Source organism: Buteo buteo, chromosome 11, assembly GCF_964188355.1.
Source record: "Buteo buteo chromosome 11, bButBut1.hap1.1, whole genome shotgun sequence".
Classification (NCBI taxonomy): domain Eukaryota; kingdom Metazoa; phylum Chordata; class Aves; order Accipitriformes; family Accipitridae; genus Buteo; species Buteo buteo.
The window spans coordinates 39,095,701-39,107,992 of NC_134181.1; the positions used below are offsets into that span (position 1 = coordinate 39,095,701).

General features: G+C 42.7%; 1 protein-coding gene across 1 annotated transcript in view; it reads right to left on the reverse strand.

The window, feature by feature from the left end:
* UPB1 (beta-ureidopropionase 1) overlaps nucleotides 1–8,698 on the reverse strand; it is a 28,273-nt gene extending 19,575 nt beyond the window's left edge. The window contains exon 1 of the mRNA XM_075041661.1: nucleotides 8,551–8,698. The gene's annotated coding sequence lies outside the window, so the exon portion shown is untranslated. The remainder of the gene's footprint in view (nucleotides 1–8,550) is intronic.
* Between the last annotated feature and the right edge of the window lie 3,594 nt (nucleotides 8,699–12,292).

Consider the following 12,292-nt stretch of genomic DNA (forward strand, 5'->3'; position numbering starts at 1 on the left):
TGATCCTAATTTGCTTTAATTGCCAATTTTAAAGGTACATATCAGTAACATTTTATTCCATTCATGGCTGGCAGATCTTTAAACATTGCAGGAAGGGAGATCAATGCAAAAAATCAGCTGAGAATACAGGAGGGAAATTAGGAGACCATGTAAGTTCATTTCCATATCAGCATACCCAGGATGTCAACAGATAAAGCATTTCTGGAGGATTCGTAGAAACAAACAGAAGGGCCTGGGTTTCTCTGGGAACTGTTCTTTTATGCCTGGACTGCAAATTAAAGGGAAAAACAGCAGGTCTATTTTGTATCCAGCTCCTGAAGAAGGTCACATAACTGAACTTTTCTCTTCAAGCTTCTATTCTTAGTGTGAACTTTCACTGACTTCTCTATTGGTGCCTTGTTTGTAATTTAGTAAATTGTACTACATGTAGGAAATGGACTTCACGGCAATAAAACTGAAGCCCCTGAAAAGAATACTCATGAACAGTTGAGACCTGAAAAAACAGTACATTTCCTGTGCACCATATCAACCATCCTGCAACAACACAGTGAGGTCCAGACTGCGTGAATAGGAAATGACAAGCCTAGAATTACTAATAATGATGAAAGGAGATCGGGCTATTCCATAGGGACTACGTGTATATAAAGGTATAACTCTAGCCAACACAATAAACCTTCAAAGCACAAAATGTTAATGTTGAGCAGGAAAGTAACCTAATAAAGGAAGATGCCTTCCATATCCCAGACAAAGGGTATTAGAGAGCTTGTATTTAAGTCTGAATGTTCCACCTCAGTCATTGCAATTATCTGTCAAGTATGATGCTTGAATCCAGATCCCAGTTCTGGTTTTGACTTCTTCAAACCTCTGTATTTAAACTTCCTCCCAGTTCCGCATTACCAGGACCAAGTAATTATTTGGGGAAATAGCTGAACCTTTTGGCATGAACCCAGGCTGTAATAACTGGTTTAGAGGAGAATAAGTATTTTATGGAACAAAAGTTCTTTAAAATGAGGGAAAATTCCTACAAAACAGTTCTGAAGTGTGCACGCTTTTCATCTCTATTGCCCTCAGTCAGGGTGGTCCAGAAAGTCAGATAGAGAAGTCAGGACCACACAGTGTAATCTGTATAGAAAGCAGCTCTTGTATGCTTCTGTGTTGAATCCCTGTGTTGCACAGATACCATCTCAGAACTAAAACTGGGTTTTGATAATACTGGTCCACACACTCTGTGCTGCAACACTGTTCCCAAGAGTTCCTGTAAAACCCCACAATAGCACCCTGGCATTAGTCAGAAGCACTCTGGAGAATGAATTTAAGAGCCAAATATCTAGAGTTCAGGCTAAAATTGGGAAAGACCCAAGAAAAGATTTAAACAAACAAACAAAGTCTTTCCACTGTAACCCAAGATAGGAGGGAAGGCCGAACAGCATCACGTATTAGAGCTGGTAGGCAGGATTGTAGGCAGAATTTCTGTCTTTCCTTGCTAAGTTAGTAGTATGTACATATATTCCCTCTGAAACACCCAGCTTCTTACAAACCCTGCTACTATCATAAGAATTATGTTTCCAGACACTTTCTTCTCCTGTCATTCTTTGAAATGGGTCACACAGAGTTCCCCAGAGCAGCTAAATATATTAATAACTCGTGTCCCTAACGCAGTAACTGTCTCAGATCACCCAGAGGGTCATGCTGCTTGTTATTAACACCTATCAAGGGATTTAGGTGGTCGTGGACCCAGATGTGTCCTGCAAGGCCACACGATATTGATGGTCTGTCTAAGCTTGCTTTCTAGATGCTGCAACACCCTTTAAAACGACCTTCTATGCTGTCCTTTTCCAGTGGCCACAAAATAATGTACTGAATTGTGCTGCAAAATAGATCACTGAAATACATCTTTACCCTCAAATACAGATTCCCTTGCTTCATATGGAGATATAAAACAATTATCTTGGAACACACCTGATTCAAAACATTTCAAGTGTAAGAGACAGGCAGTGAAGGGTAATTAGCATAATAAAAGTTGTGAGAGAGGTGACAGGTCTAAAATATAGAGGGAAGATAAAACAGAAGCTTCATGCTACTTAATACACAGCTGAAAGAAGGAAGACAGTTGATAAACTTCCTTTCTGTTCTGCTTTGGTTTATACATTGAGACAAATGAGCTTTAAGTGTGCTGTGAGGTAGGAAAACCAACATTGTCCATTTTAGTCACTCCTTTGTACCATGACCTCTTACTAATAACACTTAACTTTGGTGGGGTTTTTTGGGTTTGTCTTTTGGGGGGGGTGTTTTGTCTTTACACTGGTTACAGACAAAGAGCTCATTTCCTAATTCTACTTAAATCTTTACAAGTGTTCTTACCAGTTTTAGAAATGGGTCTGTACATAAACTTAAGCCAAAGTGAGGTTGAGGATTTTGATACGGATGGAAAATTCTGGTCTGCATTTAGATTCCCTGCCTTTCCCATGGGCTTTGCAAAAGCCACAGGTACAATCACCTATAGAGTAATAGAGCCAAATTATAAACCTCATACAGTTGGCTTTTCTCATCTGCTTTTGGGCTTCCTGCCGTTCTGAAGGCTGGGTGAGGGGAAGTGGCTGAAAACTGAGGAAGTTTATTGTTGACAATACATTTTATCTGCTCTCAGGCATGCCTGGGACCAAAGCAGTCCCTAACCAGCCCTAAGTCTGGGGAGTGAAATCTAAGTTTTCAGTCACTTTCCCCTCCCTCCTCGCCTCCCTCCCAACAGGAAAAGTGCCACTCACAGTTTTCAAGGAGTTAACATACCTTTGGAACAGTCCTGTTGTTAGCACTATTGTCTTTCTAGCTATAAATATTGTCCTTGCTTACTTTGACTAAATCACACCTGAAAAGGTATCTTTAAACCAGGAAGAGATTCACAAATTGACCACTTCTGCCAATTAAAAACTCCATTCTTCCCTGGAATATGGCTATCTCCCTGGTGCACAGGAAGTGCATTAAAGAAGTAATAAACACTCATAAAACACATTTAATGATCTAACATTTAAAAGCAGCGTTCTTGTTCATTACTGTAACTTTCTGCTAAATTACCACCAACAAGATTGCTCATGGGCTCAAAAGGTCAGTGTTATTTTTGCTGTTGAAATCATGGAGTCTGGGAAACAACTGTGTGTAAATTGCTGATAAACTGGAACAAAGACAGAAGAGAAAAACACTGAACATATAAGAATGCAAGTAAACCAGCAGGAAAGGAGGGGAGGGGAAGAATCTCACGGACAGTTTATTAAAAGAACAAAAGAGTAAAATCTGGCGCATTTGTTTTCCACGGGTTCAGGAAGCCTGGTCTTTAAGCACCTACTATAAATAGAGTGCTCTAATCCTTCATCAAAGCAGGTAGTAGTCTATACCAAAATGAATGAATTTTAGGTATAATTGGGGAAGAGGAAGATGTCCCTCCCCTTGTAGTAGGAGAACGATCTTTTGTTTCAATCCTTGCAGAAATCAGATATTTCAAAGTGTAAAGCTGGAGAGATGAGGCAGAGTCTGGAACATGATGTTTCTATACTGCCAGATTCCTGGCAAGAATATTGTTAGAGAATGGAATTAGCAAACATCTAATTTGGGGTTGAATAATTTGATTTTGAGAAAGATGGCCTTGAATTTATCATGTGGCTAACCTGAAAATCCTCAAGGAGTTCCCCTCTGAGTGGAAGGTTTATGTGAATTCTAGAAACTTTGAAAAAACTTTTGATAGGGTTGATAGGGATATCATATAGAAAGTAATGGGAACTTACTTGGAATTCTGAAAAGGACAATTTTCAGTCATTTAGCCGTGTATAAACAGTTTGAGTGTAAAGTAATCCCAAAACGCTACCTCAGAGCCATCCACGTTAGAACAAAATGCAGAATACAGGAACCTTACATTGCCCTTAAGGAACAAACAAAACAAAACAAAACAAAAAAGGCACTGAAAAATTATTTCATACAAAAAACTGTACATTGTTTCAGGTGAGCTTATTAGATGGCCCAAACCCCATTATTTTCTAGGTGAGACAGCTTTGGTTAATAGCTTGGCCAGTGACAAAGTAGTATTAAATGATTCAATACACCACTCTGGCTCTCAATTGTATAGGTTTGGGTTTGATGTTATTCAGAGCAACTCAACAAGGAGGTTGAAGAGGTTTGTTTCTACAGCCTGCCCACTGAACTGAATGCCTCATGGGTAACTTTTAGGATAGGGACTGAATATTTTCAGGCAGGTCAAAGCTTGCACGCAGCAGTCAATAACAGGTTACATTAACCTTCATTTTCACACAGCAGCACAAAAGAATAACAACATCCACTAACAGTCAACATCTTGCATTTCTGGGAAGGCATTCAAGCTGTGAACCAAGAAATTATAATAAGGCCTGTCTCTCACAAAGGATGAGACCCTTCCTACCACGAGGATTACTATAGAAAACCCGTTAGATGTCTACATACAGGCACTGTCAAAAAAGGACCTCCAGTGCAGATTGCATGGACTGGCCCAAAGACAGAACATTCTCCATATTAAAATGCTTCCCTGCTAGTCTCTCACCACAGCTATTCAACTCACAGTTCTCACAGACCAGAAGTAACTTGGGCTGCAGTGTGATTTGGGTGGCAGGGAAGGGAAGAAAAAAGGGAGCATCTGTGGGATCGCTCTGCTGCAACATGATGTAGGAGCACAGTTTTGTGCTAAGAAGTGGGAAAGGGGGCTTCAACCCTTCAGCTTAATTTGTCCGACGAGTTGATGCTTACCCTCAGACACTCAGGAACACAGTCTCTCAAGATTTCAGGCCTTCAGGGCTTTTATATGCAGGGACTTACATTGACACCCTGCCTGGAAACTTCTGCTTCAGAATAATTTGATCTGCTTTAGAATTTATTTCTGAGTAACATACTCTTATTCCAAAGTGAGAATATCCATACAAGGTGCTTAACCAGAAGTAGTACTTCACTTGAACTGCAGACACTACTGCAGTCCAAATCAGTTGTCCAATGGAAACAAGCCCTTTTTTCAGAGAAGTGGGAAGATGACAAAACATGCCACCTTTTAAGGACAGCTCATGGAAGGGACACCACGAGGCCTCAATGGCACATTTGTGTAGTGAAGGACAGTACCTCTGGCTCAGCAACAGGCAAAATTGGGCAGATGGTTGCAGCTGCACTTGGCAAACAGACAGTAGTAACCTAAGCTTGACACTATAAATGATGGTTATTGAACTAGTGTCTTCATGAAAAGGCTAGATGCTGGCAAAAGGGCATGAGGAAGACAAAACAGAAGTTTAATTAACTCAACAGGAAAGCAAAAATCTCCTAGATAAAAGGAAAAGAGCCATTTCTGAGCCAAGTATTTAAAGGGTTCTCAGACCTTCCCAGGCCAAAGATTGTCTGCGTGTAATGCTGACTTCCTTCCAGCTCTGTCTGTGCCAGAAATAACTCGTCAATGGAGTATATCTCATTAGTGTACCTTTTACCAAAGCCATTCTTGCAAAAGAAAGTGGTACTTGCTGCTGACACGCTGCTGGCAAACGAGGAAGAAGGAAGTTGTGTTTATGAAGAGCGTAACACATTCTACTAGCTTACTGCTTGAGCACATACGAATGCTTGCTACCTTGTAATGGCACAAACTGAAGACTTTTAAGAGAGAGAGAGAAAGCGTGTGTGCCAGGGCAAGAGTGGAACTGCAACGACCAAGGGAAGAAGGGGAGGATTGATTGGCCTCTTCAAGATCTTAGATATCTTCGGCATCTTTCAAAGGCTCATTAGCAGCTTACATCACTGATACTGTCTTTCGTGTCATGTTGATCCTAGCCACAGCAGAGTGAACCTGGAGTCACCTATTATGGTGGTCACACAACATACTGAAATCTGGCCAGTTGGATTGTAAGCACATGGATTGCATGTCGCCTGAAGACACAACTTCTGACTTGAGAGAGGCACTGAAAGAATCATATTACCTATAGGGGTATGCATTCATCCACCAACTGGCTATGGTTTGCCTGACATGCTCCAGCTCAGAATCTGAGCTTTAATTTAGAAAGAAAAGTACATATCTATCTTTCACAGTTTCAAAGAAAATAATTCACATGTGAATAGAGTGGAGCAGCTGAAATGGCATCTGCTGAGGTCCGCAGAGAGCCTGAAATCAAAGCTCTGAGAAGAGTAATTACCTTCCACCCAGGTATCTCACTGGGCTCCAAAACACAAAGACTGGCTTTATGAAGGAAAAAAAGACAGAAATAAAAAGTCTGTGTTAACCATTTCATTGCTGGACAGCAGTCTATGGAGACTGGAATTTAAACTAGTTGGGCAGAGATGAGAAGACAAGATGTATTAGAAACACAAAAGGAGCAGAAAGAAGGAAGAGAAGAAACTGCGGACAACCTACTGGTGGTGATAATTCTCCTGCTGAACAATAGTTACCGTACCAACAGTTTCTGAGGAAATTTCTAACAGTAACTGTAGGAAGGTTTTTCTGTTTGGTTTGGGGAATTTTTCTTTTTACCAGCTAGACTCCATACTGGACCTTTGGTCCAACCTCACAGTGCAGAGATCTGTGGGTCTAGACGAGAATACAGTACTAAATTTATAGCCCCAACTATCATTAAGGATGGAATGTAGTCATTTCCAGGAATGAGCAAGACCCTCCTCCCACAGCCAAAGAGAGAGGCTTTTATCTTTTTTCTTTTACACACAAGGCACCCTCCTGCCCCCCCACTGCACTGCATGCATATAGCCATTTCCTGAAACATTTCAAATTTGTTTTCCTTAGGTTATTTGTGTCTACAGCCACCAGCTGGTCTGTGTCAAAGCCGATATGTTCAACATACTATTCCATTATCCTATTAGGTTGAACATGTCCTTCCTCCCACGAGAGCTGTTAAGATATCAGTCTTACAGAAAAGAGACAGCTTTAGTCCCACTGTCACCTCCTTTCTCCTTCGGAGTAACACACTATGCTCAGTGATCATATGGCATATAGCTAACTTTATAGCCTATCTTGATACTTGGCGTTCATACACGCAAGAAATGATACCTGGCCATTTAATGTCCAGCTCTGTCACCGAACAAGCCACACACATGTATCAAGTGGGGGGGGGGGAAAAGCTCTGAAGGCTTGAAAGAGACAGTGCCTGATGCTTTCGTTTTTCAGATGACAATTTCCTGTATTGTATTATAGGACTCTACAATTTGAAATGATCGCTTCTTCTCCTCCATCAACATATCAGTCATATTTCCAAATCTGCTCTCTTGATCTTAAAAAGTCTTGGAAAACATCTCCAATTCAGGTCAACGACATTTAAACTGAGCAAATGGTCACCTTTGGTTTTCCTCTACAGGCTCCTCATGCCCCTGGGAATGGGAGAGCAGAAATTCCTGGCTGGTTTCCATGACCCCAAGGATTGAACATTCCTTGCTTGAGGAGCCTTCCCAACCCCTGCAGCAACTACAACTAAGGCAGCTTGTGTCAACAAAGATTATTCAAAAGATGCCATTTAAAGTTGGTAGGGGTAGAAGGCAATGCAAGGGGGGAGGGAAGGGGGGGGCACCACTGGTAGGGATGGAGGCAGCCAACACATAAACGAGTCTACATCAAAGATATGTAGGACCTCCTGGGGGAATACTTAACAGAATCACTAGCAACAATATGAGCGCTAGCTCTTGCTTTTCTCTGAGAAGCAACTCTGGGTGAGAAAGACCCTGAACAAGGGACCCTTCTTTTTACACACCAGAAAGAAATGTTTTTGGAAACAATACATAGCCACCTTCATTGGCATGCCTTAAGATTTCCACTTACCTCACACCCTATATTTTTACAGGATCTCAGACATAACTGGTGAGGGAACAAACATCCCCAGAGTCACATGAACAGGAGGGAAACATAACACACACTCCCTGGACAGATCATCTGCAAGACATGGTCCACCCACAGATGTAAGGAAGGAGAGCATAGGGAATAAGTGAGTGTGGCAGGGATGTGCGATGGATAACTGGGCCACGCAGGGATAAAGAGCTGGGATAGCACGTTGTCCCATAAACTGCTAGCCCAGAGCTTCCTTACCAAATCAAATCTCTAACTGATCAGACAGACTATTCACAGCACTTGGTGACAATAAAGGAGCTTTTTTTTTTCCTTTATCAGTGGTAGCAGAAAAAAAGGCACTACTTGGCAAAAGGCAATGCTACAAGACATCTTCCTCCAACACAGGCTCTACTTGATTCTGTCTCCAGAGCAAAAGGGAGCCTGCAAAACTTTCATATCCATGTTTTACTACCTGCTTACTCAACTTTTACATCTTTTGTTCCACAACAGGAAGCAGTCATGAGCATGTCACTCACAAACATGTTGACACTCAGTTCGGTTCCTCCTGGTCCCAGCATAATGACAACCACCAGCATCAGCTCAGTTCCAGGAACTGAATAAAATAAAATAACTTTTTAAAGCCTCCATCAAGCCAGGCTGTGCCCTGGGAAGCGCCTCTAGCACGGCCTCCTCCTGTGTTAATCAGAAAAATCAGTGAAGAGCACATATATGCTTACCTACTCAGCCATCTTCCCCTCCTCCCCCGACTCAGCAGAGCACTATCAGGCATTTCAAACAGAGGTGAAGACGCGTGGGTAGGGTCCATATGGCTCCTTCAAGAGGCACAAAAATTCATAATTGTCCCAGGAAGACAGCGTTCATCTCTCTTACTGCTGCATCCCCTCCAGCTGTCAATTTTTTTATGATCCTGTAACACAAGGGCTGTACATTCTCCCCAGAGAGGTGGGCAGTGGTAGGTGAAATTAACAGGCATGCACCTAAAACATAGAAAGTTAATGAATAAACTGGTATTAGGGCAGAATGGTAGAGGTTAATGTCAGTAGTTCCCATTGAGAGTGGCTGGTGGATCACCATTTACACGATGGTGGCAGAGGGGCTTTTAGAGATGTTTATGCTGAGAAGCAGTCACTGTGAGCAGCAGTTTCCAACAGAGGAGAGCAGCAGTGGTACTGGTATTGTGGGATGGGACAGTCGGGGGATGCCAGAGCATCTCTTACATGTGCTGTGACTCAGACCATACCCAGCCTCTTTTCAAATACACAGGGGTACCATTTTTCATTTCCTTCCTCACTGGATTGCTTTTGTCACCATAAATCCAGATGTTCAGGCTTTGGGAGGGAAGAAGCAATTACACCAAAGGGATGCTCAGCACTGCAGAACTACATCAGGTTAGGCTGTGGTCCTGAAGAATTGCAACACTTATGAGATTCACTTGGACCTTGCATTCAGTGTACAAAAATATGATACACTATCACATCTGCTTGTCCATGCTTCTCTGTTCACGTTATGTGCTTAATTTCATGTTAACTATTACAGGTCTTCAAAGCTTCCTTCTAACATAGTGTAATTTTCCACCGTAAGCAAGCCCTCTTTAGAAACAACTACCAAACTACCTGGGAAGCTTTGTGTACACAAAGCTGTAGTTTTTGGTGTGGAAGTTCTCCCCAAGGCTAGAAGCAAAATCTTAGTGGAAGGATTCCTCACTTCTTACAGGTACAAAGAACCATTCTCTAGTCACATTGAGTCACAAGATCTTGAATTACCAGTCCTAGAAGAATGCTTACTTACAACAGAGTGATTTAGCAGACTGATGGAATAAAAAGGTGAGAGAAGCAGCAGCAGCAGAAAAATACCCTCCGATTGACCACAGTTTCAAAATGTTAGCGCCCAGACCCTGGAGCCACAGATTACTGGACGGAGGCTGGGAGCAGCAATAGGAGTTGCCTGCAAATGGTATTCATAATGATTGTGCAATTTAACCCAGCTATCATGAAGATGGATGGATGTAGCATGCACATGTATTGCTGCCTGCACCAAACAATGGCTGAAATTGGGCAGAGGGAAAGATGACATAGTGCAATTTGCAAATAATTAGTATGCCTGTGGCCTTTCTTCACCTTTCCATCTCCTTATGCATTACGCAAAATATTCATGTCCCAGGCAATAACCCCTCCCAGTTCAGATCTCCACATCCCACTCTTTTCTCCTGCCTCTGATTTGCCAGTGATTCAGCTTCCCTTGCCCATGTATGCTTGACCTATAAGTATGTTCTCACTTACCTTCATACGCTCAGACAAAACTTCTAAAAATGACTACCATTTTGTCTCTCAGCTGCCTGCGTAAAATTCCCAGCTTCCACGTGGTCTGAATGAACTCAGACACATGATCGAATTGGTGCTTGTTTCTTCTGTTACTCCTTTGTCTTATTTCTATGTCTAATTTTTTTACACTGTATTCTTTTTTAGCTTGTTCAATGTATACAGCTGCTAGCAAAGCAAGGGCCAAACTTAACAGCAAAAGAAATATTTAAGAAGATAATTTCCATTCTTAAATGCAGAGAGCTCAATTTAACCCACAGAAAAAGTCTCTTTGATAGGTCAGCATCAACCAGACACAGGAAGCACCGAGGCAGTTATTCTTGGGCCTTTACAGAGAACTTGAACACAGTGTTTTCCATTCGTGCTATGGACTGTTCTGCCACATCACCTCACTGTCTGATCCTTGACAAAAAACAGAGGAAAGCATTGAAAACTATCTAATGGCCGGCCTCTCAGGATGACTTACCTTGTTTAACAATGAGCCTTTTGGGTTTATTGAGCCTCCACATCTTGTGCGTGCTGGGACATGTTAGCAGTTTAACTGAGGTGAAGAAAAATAGCACTTTTACGAGTTGCCAGGCCAGTGAACAGTCAGAGCAAGAAAGTCTTGTTGCTCCTGACCAGAGTTGCTCACCCTTCAGGGGCACCTAACTGAAATACCATAACAAAGGATCAATTATGTTACAGCTGAGAAACACAGGAATGTCTTCCTGAGCACAATTCCAGAATGTGGTCTGCAGAGAGAGAGCTGGGAGGGGGGAAACAAGAAATCAAGCAAACAAAGGGGAAGACCCTCCAAAAGAAAAAGGAGGCCTCATAAACATGAAGTGAGAGGCCATACTGACCTGTCCAAGGCAAAGAGAAAAGTTGCCACCAGCTTGCTGCAAGTACCCTGGCAAGGCACTGTCCAGTTCAACTAGCCAGAACGTTTTCAGGCTACACCAGAACAAATAAGGACCTGGGCTAATAACCTTAATAAGCCAAACATTCAGGAAAATTTAGAGGGACTTTTGCTCTTAAGTTGCTTAACTGCTCTTAAAAATCCTTTGTGGTTGCCCCATTCCCACCTGACTTCTTAGCAACTCCCTAAGGGCCTTAGTCTTGATGCTGAGTCAGGTAGTGTCATCCTGGGGAGGAATATCCTGGTGAAGACAACGGAGTCTCCATCATTGTCTCGTTTAAGAGTGGGGAAACCTGCCTGAAGTAAATGACCAGAAAAGTCAACAGAACAAGCTGCTTTACAGACCTGAGCTTTCTACCCAAAATTGAACAGGATTTAATTTCCTCTGGCCTCCACAGGATGACACAGCACAGGTGTTACCTAATCAGCATAGTGATGATGATCTTGCGTGAGTGTCTCCCAGCCTACTCCATCCTCTGCTGAATTCCAAAACTGCAGCATCCATCCCTTCTCAAGGGTATATCACACTGGGTCCAAACCTGAATTCACGTTCACACACAGGCTGTGCCCACAGAAGCCAGAAGACCTACTCACAGGGTGCTGTGAGATGCACTGGGCTTTGCATATTAACAGCAATAACTGTATTTGATATGGGTCTTTTGCAGAGTCATCTATAGGCTGAAGAGCTTCCAATGTCATCTCCACCCTGGCAAAACATTTGATCTGAGTGGGGACCGAATTAGTTGGGAACCTGAAAGCCCACAGACAGCAGAGGGAGCCCTCACTGCTCCCTGTCCTCCAGCTCAAGCATCCTGTCCGAATTTAAAAATAAAAATGACCCTCAGTGGTCATCAGGAAAAATGGAGGTACAACTATACACACGCTGCACTTGCAGTACAAATGCTGCTGAACTATTACACCAAGTTAGATGCTCAAATCTGGGGCTTATGAAGGGCTGTGTTTTGGAGATTTTTTCCCCTGCTGCACAGCCTGGCCATTAACCAAGCGCATCAGGCACAAAACACAGCAATCAAAACACGCATTTAGTCCAGATTCTGGTTTGTATCTAGAGTTTCACTGGGCACGTGGAGATGGAAGCGAGGTCTGGACTGGACTGCTGGAGCCACCAGTTTTGGTCCCCCCTTTCCTGCTGTGCTGCTGGAAATCCCCAGGAAGGCCCCCTCCACCTCTGCACCATGACAGCCACCAACTGTTGAAGGTGGGGGCAACACTGAGCTC